At 47.2% G+C, this 13,850-nt stretch overlaps 1 long non-coding RNA gene across 1 annotated transcript; it reads right to left on the bottom strand.

The window, feature by feature from the left end:
• Positions 1-1,561: 1,561 nt before the first annotated feature.
• On the bottom strand, positions 1,562-10,779 carry LOC311442021. The gene is made up of 3 exons (XR_014696414.1): positions 10,697-10,779; positions 10,471-10,592; positions 1,562-1,695 (listed from the first exon to the last, which is right to left on the bottom strand). It is a non-coding gene; the product is annotated as an uncharacterized lncRNA (long non-coding RNA).
• Between the last annotated feature and the right edge of the window lie 3,071 nt (positions 10,780-13,850).

Below are 13,850 nucleotides of genomic sequence, written 5' to 3' on the forward strand. Positions count from 1 at the left end.
TCCTCAAGACCCAGAAACCTACCATATTTATACCCTTTGCCTTCGGCATCTGAAAGGTGTGGATGTGTGCTCACACACATCCTTTACCAGCATGCGTCAGACCCAGACAGGGTTTTCTGGAGAAAACCTTGGATCTTCTCAGCTAGTTCCAAAGACAGTTCATGGATGGAGGACAACCTTCTAATTGTACAGATGTACTTAAATACCAGATATCCTAGATAATGGTGCTCAGTAACTTACAGTAACCTGCAAAAACATGTCCACAGATCAACATCACCAAAATATCAGCTTCAATTTTTTCAAACAGAAACTGAACATCAATGGTGTTCAAATACAAGTGCAAGACCAAGAAGTCTTTCAGTGTGAAAACCTGAATTTCTTTCAAGAGATTCCCACGAACCTCAGTAGACTATGGAGACTATAGAAGATGCAACTATAAAAGCCATGGCTTCAGGAGGAGAGGAGGAGCAGATGCTCTTCCTCCACCTTCATTATTCATCTGTGCTGGGGACGGTCACCATCTGGACCTGAAATTTCAGGCCAGCACTATTTCTTCTCTTGCCATATCTACATCCTCAGCAATAGCAAACAGTGATGCAAGTGTAGCACGGTCCCACACTGACACTGGTTTCTGTCTGTGAGTCCTCCTCCATGCGGTACATGATAATAAATCATACACAAGCACGCTGATCAATTCCATTCAAGCAGTGTGTTAGTCTCCAAAACCAACAAACTAGCACTTTAAGTTTCCTTACTCAGCTTGCTCTACTGCAACACAAAAGTTATTCTGCACCCCAGACAGGTTGTTAAGACTCCTTTGCAAGGTGAAAGTCAAAAAGATATTCCTGTAGGCAGCAGCAGATCCTCCCACTTGATGTTCTCAAAGGGGGCTCTCCAACAGTTCAACTTTCCCCTGTAGCTCTCCTAATAATTAATGGGAAATAAACTCCTATGGGAAAATTGCCACCAGGTAATTAATAAAAAATGAAGACGAGAGCAGAAAGAACGGAGATGTTGCAGAAAGCTTGTAAATTGAAAGAGGCAGGCTTAGTTGTGATTTTCTTCTCTGTCTCAGAGGGCAAGTAATGTGTGCTCCACGTTCATCAGTGGCTCACCCAGGACTCTCAGCTTCATCCATTCACACTTTGGAAACAAGAGACATTGTGATGGGAATGTTCGTGCCTGGCCACATTTCTCAGTGGCCCTACATGCACAGACTTGCTAGCACAGATAGGGGAATGGCTGTCAAGGACAATCTCAAATGCTCTGTGTGGATCTATTACCAGGTGACCACTTAAAAATAAAGGTTGCTGCTTGCTTTCTACCTGTGGGCTCAAGCTGCTTATCAGCTTGATAGGAGCGGTTCATTAAAACACAGAAAAATGTCCTTTCTATATCTAAGCAATGTTGAAAAGCCCTTTTGCCTCAGCATCTGTGAAATGCCTCCCCAAAGAGCGAATGCTCTTCCTCATGCTCAAGCACATTTAACTCACTGTTACTAAAGAAGACAAGAGAATTTAAAAAAATAATTTAAAATTAAAAAAAAAAATAAAAAGTACCTTTTAAAATAAAAAATGATGTCCTCTTGGGAAATGGAGTTGAGAAACAATCACTGGAAATGCCCGGCTCCCAGCATCGTCTCCAACTGCAGCTTGTCAGCACGAGTGCCTGAGCTATCACAGTTGCTGGGGAATCCTAAGAGTGAAGAGGATGAAGATGGATGGTCTTACGATTAAGCTAGAAGCCAGGGATTCGAGGGGTTGTGGCATCACTTCCAGACCTCCCGCGTTGACTTTGGGCAAGTCAATTAACCTCTCTGTGCCTCTGCTTGCCATCTGTAAAATGGAGATAAGAGACTTCCCTACAGCACAGAAGTGTTTGAAAGAGACTTGTGTGTTTGACAGATGCTCTCATCCAATGCCAACAGGAGTCATGAGATTTCATTGACAGGAGAGTGATGGAGTGGAGAAGACCCACTGCTATTTGGGGTTATGTAGCTTTGTAAAAACTCAATAGGTATCTGTTCAGCTTTCCTCGCCACCTCTTTTGCACATGTCTGTCTTCCAAGGTGCAATCACTCTCTCAGCCAAACTCTGGCTCCAATACGAGCTTTAGGAACCCACAAAGCTCATAGGATGCCTCCCACCCTCCACAAGGGCTTGAGAAGATCAGCGTGGATTTTTGCCACTAAAAAGAAGTCATGGGAATCACAGAAAAGAAGTCATGGACAGCCCAGCCTTGCCCTACCACTACGAGTGAGGAAGTGCCTGAGGCTGAAGGCTCTGCTGCCCTGGGTCCCAGTGCCCTCACACCCACAGAGCACAGAGCAAGAGTCATCACAGCTGGCCTGACCTATCCATTTCTCCCACCACACCACACTGCAGGAGCTCACTAATCCCTACAAACCCTTTACAGCTCTGGAAACAAAGGAACATAATTTTCCATTGCATTTTTTTTTTTTTTAAGACATCAGAAGATAAAAACATTCCCGTGCTTTCACAAGGAACGTTACATTTCCCTTATCAGCTTCACAAGGCAAGTTAAAGCATCTAATCCCAGCCCTGCCAGAGCGCACCTGACCCTTCTCTGCAAGACTCGGGAGGAGCATTTTTCTCTCTCTCTTTTTTTTTGGTATTAAAATCCCATAGTGTTATTAAAAGGAATTGTTCAATTCCTTTAATTGGCTCAGAAGATAAATTCTTCCCGCAGCCCGGGGGTCACAGCCATCAGCAGCTATTTATTAGTTGCATTGATTGAGAAGAACAGCCTTTAAATGGAAATAAATTGAATTCTATGGCAAAGAGGATTCCATACAGGCTATTAATGTAAGACAGGAAGGCTTAGCTGTTTTATTTTTTATTTATTTGTTCCCCTCCTCAGCTCTGAGCCATCTTCAATCTCCCAGCTGCTTCCCATCTCTCCCACCAGCCATCCCCTCCTCACCATGAGGATTTCCTTACCTACACAGACAAGAGCAAGTACAAGGGTGATGGTGCTGGTGAAGATTTGGATAACCTCAGAGAGACTCCAAATCTGTTCCCCAGAGCCTGGTGAAGGAAGGAGAAGCAATGGAGAGCAAGGTGAGATAGCCACATGCATGCACAACAGAAATGAGAAGGGGAGCACAGCTCTCCCAGTCTCTCCGGGGCATTTCTATTTTATTTCTGTCTTTTCCACTGCTCTTGGATTGTCTTTGCCACCCCCTGTCAGTTCCAGAATACATTTCATGGTGCTCGCCTTCATTCCAGAGTTTAATTGCTTGAGATTGTTACTTGTAGGCTGTTAATTTATTAAAACCAGATCTCCCGTATTACTCCAGAGCCCAGAAGAATCATTGCCTTCTATTAAAGGCAGCGGCGCGTGCCCGCTTGTCTTTTCTCTCTGGTCACCTCTGTAATTGCAGCCCTCTGCTAAGATGGAAAACTCCCCCCTGCCAACTAAGCATCCCCCTCAGAGCAGGTGGGCTGAGGAGCACACAGGGGAGACAAACTCACTCGGGGCATAAATGGATATAACTTCTGGGATGTCCACAGAGGAGTGTGTGATTGCATTAGAGATTTACAAAACCTCAAAGCTATTCAGGTCATGTTTCCCCAGGTGGGACGAAAACTGAAGTCAGGGGCTGCTGGTGACTGGTATCACACAGACAGACCTTGCTAAAATACAAAGATAGGCGACCACAGAGTCGACAGAGCCATCACTGCAAACTGCCAAAGCACTGTCCTCACTCAGCTAGGCACAGAAAGATCTTCCTTGGTTGTCTGGACCATCCCTTCAGTCAAAGTCCACCCAAAAAGCCAGACACCTGCACTGCCTGATGGTGCCAGCTCAGAGATAACATTTATATACCAGAATACATATATATACATACCAGGATGGGAGATATATGAAAACAAGTGGCTAACACAGGTCAGAAACTCCCCAGTTTTTCTCATCCACCATCTCTCCAATGCGTCCCTCCATCTCCCCAAGGCTGCTCAGCTGCCTTCATCACGCCCTGCCCTTCCTCTGAAGTTCCTCGGCAGCCCATGCACAAATCTGATCCCACAGAGCGGCTTGATAGCATCTAAAATGCAGAAGTAACATCCCTTAAGGCAGAGCTTGAGTCTAGTGTTCAAACTCATAAAGAAAAGAAAAGGGAGTCAACAGGAAATTGTGAAATGGAAAAACATCATATACTTGAGATACTGCTGAGTAGCAGCGTAGGGGAAACATCCCTACATTTCCTGAGATCCCACAATGACAAGAGGCAAATAACCCTTCCCCTCCCAGTACATTACAGGTTCCAGAGTTAACTACCCATGCAGCCCCCTTGCATTACAGCCCAGTCCATGTTTTAGGCACGCAGTGAGTGAATTCCCTTGAATCTGGGTGCCTCTGGTTTATAACCTCACCTAGACTTGGCACAGAGCTTCACAGGTGTAAAAACATGAGCTCAAACACAAGATAAAAACATCACCAAATGCTGGCATAGGGCACTGGATCCAGAAAACAGGCTAAATATCAGGGCATGACCTGAGGTTTCCAATATCCCCAGTCTGCCACCAGGAGAGCACAGGAGTCCAAGTGCTCCTGAGGTCCAAACATCACCAATGCTCCAAAAGGCACCTAGACATCCCATGACTTTTTTCCCCAAAATAAGCGAGTAGCTGGGACGCTGCTCCCGGCAGAATGCAGGCACAGGCTGAAGCTCCCATTACCCACTAGCCAGCAATGATTACAACAGCTTTACAATAGTAAAACAATAACATTTTGTTTACCTCCTAAACAGTTAGCTCATTTTAGCACTCCGCCTCCAAGTGCTAGATAATAATGGGATACAAGACAGGCAGTAGATTTCCATACCCAAAACAGTGTGGGTGCATCTGTGATGTTAAAGACATTGAGAGTTGTTGCTCCACACTCCCAGTCCTGGATGTGGCGTTGCTGGAGGAGGTGGCATGAGCTGTAGTATGGGCAGCACATGGGGATTTCTCTGGGATGTAGAGCTGAGGAAAGCCATACTAAGCTGCTCTAATGCCTGTGGACTGGTGTTGACCTAGATCCTTTGAATCTCTGCTTCCCTTTTCCTGAAACAGCCTGGACTGGTCTGCTTTTACCTACCTGATTTATTTTAGACACAAATGTCCCATTATCTAATCTGAGATCTTCAAGCAGGAACACACAGCAAAAAATGGCACTTACAAAGATCCCCAAAACCCATTTCATTTAAACAAGGCTGTTATTGGGTTTTAATATAGGAATTGATTATTATAAGCAGGCTTATTGAGCTTAGCAGCTTAGATTTGTATCTATTTTATCACTGTTAATCTTTGATAAATATGTTTTTAATAATCTCTAGGTATTTATTGAACATAAAACTGTCATGTGAAATAGAGAGTGAGATTGCTAAAGATACTTATTATACACCACTTCGATACAAATTCATTATTAAAACCCTTTTACCGAGGTTTACTTTTAACCACAACATAACAGATGTGCGTACTGCACAGTTAATCTATAATAAATATATTTTAATAAACTATTGATATTTAACCTGCAGTAACCATCTTAATAAATATGATACATGGGCTATTGGACAAGCTGCTCTTCTTAGCTCTGTCAGACACTTGGAGGATACGGGGCCGGTGTGAGATGAGGAGGAAAGCTGTGGCCTGCTGGAAGGCAGCTTATTTAGCAGTCCAGTACAGCCCTAAGGTGCCCTGGCTGCTGGCCTCATTGCTATTCCAGCCTCAGCTCCCCAGCCCCACCTTCGTACATGCCTCTGCCATCTCAGCTTAGCCCTGAGCCAAATTAACACCTGGCCCCAGATGTCAAAGGCTGTTAGCTCTGCTCCCAGTGCCCGCAGACCACGCTCTGCCTACCCAACAGTTCTGCAAAGAGGATAAACATCCTCAGTGGATCGGGAGCAGGCCAGAGCCCACATCCCTGGGGTGGGAAAAAAAACACAAGCTTTGTGAGAATAGGGATCAACAGAGAAGCTCAAATGAGGTGATTTCAGCTTTGAACTCAGCGGAGGCCAGCGAACGCCTCTGACACATGGACTAGACAGAAGTCTGACTCCAAGCCATCAGAGGTAAAAGACTTGACCCGCAGTGCTGCTGAGACCCCCTGGGATGCTCTCAGAGATGGATTTGTCATTCTTTGCATCACTTAACAACTGAGGTTAGTTGCAACAAGCTGGCTGTGGCAAACACACAGAATTTCACTCCCAGAACTAATCGAACGGGAGAAGAGCAGGGTAATTCCTCCCCTGTCCTCTCCTCTGGGTCCTGCCCCACTTGTTATAGGGCCACTGTTACAGGCCCCATGATCCCTCCTGCAGGCCACTGTCTGATTTCCATCTATCAGAGAGAGCCAAGGATCGTAACGTGCAACTTCTAATTGAGCTGTATCATCTGCCACAAACATGAAATTAATGGTCCTACATCATAATCATAAATTCATACATAACCCCATGCACCAGCAAATAACTCTTTGCAGTGACACTACAATGGTAAGCCGATTTGCAAGACGCACACGCTACCCGGGAATCCTAATTAACCAAATTAACACCATCACTTCAAATCATGTCCCAGCAGTAGGACATTTCCGATTGGCCTCAGGCTGGAGCAAAGCAGCCAAATGAAAGCCTGACAGCATCTCCACGGGTCCAGAGGGCTAAACCTTTACAAAAGGAAGTTTCTGATGCCCACCCGTGCACAAGAGGAAAAGAAACATCTCCCAAGAGTGTTTAAGTGCCAGCCCAGGACACGCTAGCCCAGGAGCAGCCCTCAGTTTCTCATGCATTTCCCCAGCTTAACCTGCAGCATCAGGAAACCCCTCTTGGCATGCTGCGAGCTCCAGGGGATTGTGACCCTGCCAAATCCCTCTGGAGAGTGCCAAATGGTGCCTTGGATGAGCCAAGCCATGGGTCTGGGGTCACAGAGCGGAACTGGCAAGAGAAGCCAGCACAGAGCAGTCTCTGTGAACCCCAAACCCATCTTCTTTGCACCCATTTCCACTTGTGACTTGCCCAAGCTGTTGAGAGCTCAACATCTTTTTTTATCTCCTTCAGGACAGTCAGGTTTTTCTACTTCTGTCTTGGGAAAAAGAAGTCTCTATTTTGGGAGCACGTGGGATTCAAGCCCACGACGATCTCAGCACTCCCTGCATGAAGGACAAGAGCCACAAGCCCTGTGCCAGAGCGCCTGGCTCACATCTCCGCATGTTCAGCCTGGGTGATAAGGGGGCTCAGTCCCACCAAAGGACTCCCACTGGGGCACCAAATGGTTTTGGCCCCCCAGGCACAGCACAGGGCTGAGGGCTCCCCTCCCTGCTCCAGACAGACGCTCTAAAAGCCAGGACGGGGAGGTGTGGACTGCCAAAAAAAGGAGATTCCTACCAGAAGTGGGGTTCGAACCCACGCGGGCATGCGCCCATTGGATCTTAAGTCCAACGCCTTCACCACTCGGCCATCCTGGTGGGCTGCCTGCTGCCCCCTGGCCTGCCAGGTCCCCCCTGCAGGACACACACCCTGCCAAGCCTTCGGGGTCCCAGCCTGGGGGACTTCCCGAGCCCAAAACATCTTCCCCTCCTCACTGCTTTATTGAAGTTCTCTGTTGAGCTGGCCTCTGGCGAGGCACAGTGAGAAAGCCTCCTCACTCCCTTTCCTTGTACCCCACAAGAAATGTTTTCCTACCCCATGAGCTTTCCAAAACATCACAGTTTTGCTCCCGTGTCCTGTCACCCATCACCAAGAAGCAAATCTCTGCTCAGCCCAGCTGGCACACCCCAACCAAACACCTCGCTGGGAATTGCCAGCTCTCAGGGCCATGGAGAGTGGCACAGCACCCACGTGCCATGCCAGGACCTCAGGAAAGGACCACAGACATCAGTGATAACACCACCAGGCATGAGGGACATCTCTGAGGGATGTCAGCCTGACCCCATCGGGTGTTCAGGGTGGACACGAGCAGCTCTGCCAGCCTGCCAGTGCTCAGCCAGACCAGCTGAGTGGTTAAAGCATCACCCTTCTTCCTCGGGTCCTGCTCCTCACCCCCTCTGGGCTGCACTGGGGGCTCAAGTGGAGTGTTTAGCCAGGAAAAACTGTGAGGCATGGGTGTCCTCCTTTTCTCTTTGGGGTGAGGTGTACTTTTTGTGCTTTTGCTTTGCCCTGTAGGAAAAACAAACAAAAGTAACAACAGCAACAAAAACCATTTTTGTTGAATCACATGGGATTCAAACCCACAGCCTCAAAACAAGGCTGCATTCACTAAGTCTTTAGCCCTTAAGCCACAGAAGTCTGATGCTTTCTGTCTCTGTTTCAGCCACTCTCCCTTCCCAGGCCAGCACCTCCTCACAGGGCTGCCATCGCTTTGGTGGGACACTGCAACCTGCTCCCAGTCTCGTTCCCTCCCAGGCGATCCCCAAACATCCTGGATCCCTGCACTGGGCTTGCACAGCCCCAGCCCCAGTGCCCACAATCCTGGCCAGACCTTTTCACAGGAGGATCCCATCTGCTGAGGACACGCTGGAGCCTCCTCCTCCATGGGAAGGGCTGGGAAGATGCAGACCCAGGCTGGTCCGACAGTTTGTGGGAAGCCTTTTTTTGGCTCCAGTAAGCTAAAACATTTGGGGACACGTCCCACAACCAGAAGGGGGTGTCTCTGTAGGTGAAGGGAATGGTGCTTGTTGTGTCTGCCCTGCTTGGAGCTGAGCAATTCCCTCCTCGTTTCCCCAGGGGCTGCTCACAAAAATGCTCGGGGGTGCCTGAGCAAATCAGAGGGCTTGCAGCCAGTGGGTGCAGGGGTGAGTCACTGACCAGAAAAAGGAGTGTTTTCAGTTCTGAAAAGAGGGTAACATTGAGGGGACACCTTGGCCTCCAAACATGATGCAATCTGTATCATCTTGCTGGGGAGCAAGGCAAAGAGACCCAGGCACCCCACTGCAGGGTGCTGCAGGTCCTCAGCTCAGCAGAGGAAAGGGTTAATCCATCCACACACAAAAACCGTGCCAGGAGAAAATTCACTCCTTTGGGTGCCAAAAGGGGACAGCAGCTTTCCCTGCTTCCCTCTGCTCTTCCCATCACAGCCACAGCAACACGCTGTGCGGGTCCGCGTGTGCAGGATCCCAGCCCAGCATCCCCGGATGCCTCCAGCTGCAGCACCCGCATTAGTATCAAACGAAGCCGTGCTCACAAAGGGTGTTGCGCTCGCCAGCTCCAGAGGAATCTGCTTCTAATGAGCGACTTCAAAGCATTAATGAGCTTGCAAAGCTCTCCTCTTCGTTTACAGAGCTGGACCTCGCGCGCTTGGCATTAAGACAGGGGTCACCTGTCAGGCGAAGAGAATGCGTGTGCATGTCGGCGAATATAATATATTTGTCATCCTCTAAGAAGCAGAGATTAATCATGCCCTCTCTGAGAGGAAGCTTTTACGCCACATCTGCTCTTGGCAGCATGGAGAGAAGGGAGCTGCCCGCGAGGACACCCGTGACCCGCGCTGCTCAGATCCCCTTCGCGCCCAGCTTTGAAGTTAACATCCCACCTTAACCCCTTGGGTCCGGGCTTGGAAATTGCTGCTTGGAGTCAGCATCCCAAGGGCTGGATAAAGCGGTGGGGCCATCCCATCAAGGCAGGGTAAGGAGTGCAAGGAGGGAGCAGTATGGGAGGGTGGGAGAGCTGATTCAACAGATGCTTGTTGCTCTCAGCACAGGGCAGGAGGGGAGATGGTGGCCTGGGACAGCAAGGGCTGCACAATGCGTCTGCTGCTCCCTCCAGGGACATCTCACCCCCAACCATGTCCCCTGCTGAGCTTCTCCCAGCTCACCATAAACCTCTGGGTTGAAACAGCCTCCAGTGTCTGGCTAACAGCCCAGTTGCACCCATTTTTGTACTGAAGCTGAGTCTCTAAGGCTGACCAAAATCATAAGAGTCTAAATATAACTCGTAAGCAGAGCCCATAAACCTCGGTAAGGAGACAGTGGACACACAGGTTACTTAAGAAAGAAAATACCTATTTTGTGAAATACAAATCCACTCCCCACCTGTGCCAAGGCTGGAAAAGATCTCCGTAAGGGTAAGCTTAGCAGTGACATGCAGGCCAAACACAAGCACGTGGGATGTAAACATGCACACAGCTGCAGCCCTGTCCACCACCAGACACACAACACAGCTCTTCCTGAGCACAAGAGCAGAGTCTCTGAGCGCAAGCCACAAACAGTACCAAGAATAGGCAGCTCCAGGGACCCAACATGCTGAAACTCACACCTACATCACAAATTGCACATATTCAGAGATGTCACTAGCACAACTTGGCTGTATTTATAAATGCAGCTCCAAGCAAATGCTTCCTAGAGCTTTCCATGGCTGTGCACCACCCATGTTGTTGCTTGGCTTCACCTGCAGACATGTGCAGTGTGCTGGCTGGCACTTTGCTGGGCCTGGAGTCAGCCTTGCCTCCAGGGAGGATATAACATCATCTGAATTACCTGTAGTGTCTCGGATGTCTCCCATGCAAATCGTAAGCTGGGCTGGCTGTACCTTGCTTGCAATATCCCCCTGAAATGACAGCTTGAAGGTGACACCGCTACAGGTTTTCAGAACACATGTTCTGTAAGAGAAAGACATTAATAATGTCCTGGAGTCAGAAAGGTGTTGTCCTTCGCTTCAGAAACACATCGGCAATGTTAACTGGAAAGCAGTTCCTCCTCTCACCTTCTCCCGAAAGGGATCTCTTGGCACTCGGTGTCTATTCAGTAGATCTGTGTTTAATTTAAACAGCCACTGGAGGCAACTGCCATCCCACACGTTATTACTGCAGCTGGAGTGAGGCTGATTGGTAGCTAAGTTAAGAGAAAGAAAAAATCCAAAGCCTTGAAGTCATGAGCAAGGCAGAACAAAAATGGCACTCTAAGAGATTTCAGGACAAAACTTCTACCCTTTATGGATGCAGGGGCAAAAATACTACCTGCACCCTAACTTTAGAAATGAGTTGGCAAAGAGAAACAGTAGGATGGGGTTCTCCTCCGAGCTCCTCTTGTGCCCAAACCCTGCTACAAGAGTAGTTTGGTGTGTGGGTTACAACCAACAGGAGCACTAAGTGACTCCATTGTGACTCTGGACAGAGAAGCCCTACCAGGGTCATCTTCGATGAAGTGAGACCTGACAGCTTAGCTCCTCCTTGCCCAGCTGCCTGGGGAGGTGAAAACTTCTTGCTGCCTATACCAACAGAGCTCCTGTGCTGAATTCATGCAGCGCTAAATAAGGAAGCTCTTTGGACTTTGTTACTTTTAACATAGCACTTCTTGATGCACTACTGATGTCCCGCACATAACTGTAAACTTCTGCCCCACTTGGAGAGTAGCTGGAGCTCAATGACAAAAAGAAGAATTGAACACAGGACAGCGTGGCTACTTAGCTGGTAGCTGGCTGGCACCTTGTCAGCTTTCACAGTAAAGAAGATCATTTATCCTGCCTGTTCTTCCTGCCTCTCGAGAGGCAGTTCAGGAAATCAAGTCAGCCTCACTTTGCCTTCAGATTGCTTTCTTTACAGAATGGCTAGAAAATATACATGGCATTCCAATAGGTGAAAGCTTATTTTCTGCAGAGTTTGGCATGATGCCGCACTGCTTGTTGGCTCAAGTCAGCCCCTGCGTAACTACAAAACTTATGTGGCTCTGTAGCTCAAGAGCAAAGGTTTTCCATGAACCTTCCAGATACTGGTATTCAGCCAGAGAGCAGCAACAACAACAGTAACAACAACCAAAAAACCACAAACGAACAAACAAACAAAAAAAAGACTACTCACTGTGGGCACACAGACTGGATTAAAAACCAGTGGAGCTGTGCAATTACAGGAGGTTATTTAACCCAGAGGGAAAATATGTTTTCTTTGTTGATTAAGTTCTTTCAAAAAAAAAAAAAAAAAAAAAAGGAAAGAAAGAAAGAAAGCAAGCAAGCAATGCAGCTACCAGAGCTAAGGTAGTAAGTCATAGCAAATAATGTATTTCTCCTGTTCAGGAATGATCTCCCAGATATTTACAGTTTTCCACAAGCTATTGCTAGTATAAACTATTCTCCCAGTATTTTCTACAAATAATTTTTGGACAACATACAGTCTCTCAAAAAAAAAAAAAAAGAAAAGAAAAAAAAGAAAAAAAAGTAATCTCAAGGACTCAGAATACCCAAGCCTCACATCATTGATTCTGCTTTGGTTCTGGATGGGCTTGTAATGAGATAGCTGGAGTGAATTGTTGATGTTTTAGCATTTCAAAGTCATCATCTTCCCAGATCCAGTTATTCCCAGGGATATTCTGGACAGTACGTGTGTGTGGCATGTTAAGGCTTTACCTTTATTTAGCCTGGATAAGGTTTTGAGGAAGGCATCATTATGGACCCATCTCCTCTTGTTACTGTTCCATGCCTCTTCCAAACATCATCGCATACAACACAGAGCAAATGAGTCATAATCGCTGTGTAGAAAAGAAAGCTCAAGAACACACTGAGGATCCCAGTGCTGTGATACTGATGCCTCAGCTGTTGAGTGCCCAAGCCATGAATAAAAAAAGGAACCTGATGTAAATGAGGCGTTCAGTGCATGCTCATCTATTTTTGCCTAATGCAGCCCGCCAGACTTTTTCTCTAGTCACTGCAGAGAGAGAAATGTTCAGCGAGGACTTGATCTCACCCAGGGCATTTAAAGAGGGGTAAAATCCATTGCTTTCTGGAAGTGAAGCAAAGGAACAAAGTTCACCTGCTTAGCTTAGGCTAGACACCTAGTCGCAGGTAATTAGCTTCGAGGGATATTGAATCTGCCTGCAGGAGAGGTCCTTACAACAGACAGAGCCGGACTCTGAACTTACTGCTTCTGGGGGTGGAACGATCAGCGCTGGAGGTTTGTAAGAAATTAGAAACCTGGCTGATCCTGGCTTGAGGCAGATGAACTCTGAAGGCTCCTTCAAGCCCCTCTCTCCATACCTGAATTTCATCAGAAATCTGTAAACCAGATTCTGTTAAGGTCATTCCAAAATCACACTAGAAAAAGCTGCATGTTGCATATTTTTGGCTGCCTTTTAACACTAGAGAGGAACTAGCCACGGGAAACAAATGTTCACCAGAGAAGTCCATTCTTTACAGGTCACAACTTAGGAAACACTGCTTTATGTTGCTCTCAGAAGCAACCCAGAAGAGAAACGAGGCAATTAAGTTATCACATCAACAAATACCAACAGAAGAGGCTTGCATGTGTCAAAGAAATCTCCTGCAGTTCTTTACATGGCTGGGACAAACGTGTAGGGATGAATGACAAAAACCCTTTGTGCTCCACCTGCAGCATCAGCAGTGCCCGCTGCCACTTCGTGTCTCAATGGGGAAGTGTGCAGGTGACATATCACATCCCAGATGTCAAGGTGCATCTGCATGAATTCCTAAAATGACATGTGTTCTTTAGCCCAGAGCTTGGCTCCAGGCTAAGAGCTAAATTTGATGTTCTCTGAGGCTAAAACTTCTTCAAAAACCATTCTAGCTTAATTAGGGAAGGGAAATTTTGGCTGCACATTCTGTAAAGGGAGATTGGCTTGGGGAATGGTATGAAAGTCGTGGTTTTTTGCAAGAGCAAAGAGAAAGAACAGGCTCATTCCTAAAAGCGCTGCACCTAAGAACTTCAGAAAAGCACAGAACTTCACTGAAATATAATGAAAGGCACTGCCTAAAAGCAGAACATCTCCTTTGGCTCAGCATATCCTCTCCCAGAGGCACCACATCGTTCCTGCTGCTCACAAAACAGCTTCTGCCTCCTTTTAATAGTTTTATTTTTAGACTTCTCTCATATTTAATTCTTTCTCTTTCCTTATGTAAGGTTCTTGGAAGG

Source organism: Aythya ferina, assembly GCF_964211825.1.
Source record: "Aythya ferina genome assembly, chromosome: 10".
NCBI classification, from domain to species: domain Eukaryota; kingdom Metazoa; phylum Chordata; class Aves; order Anseriformes; family Anatidae; genus Aythya; species Aythya ferina.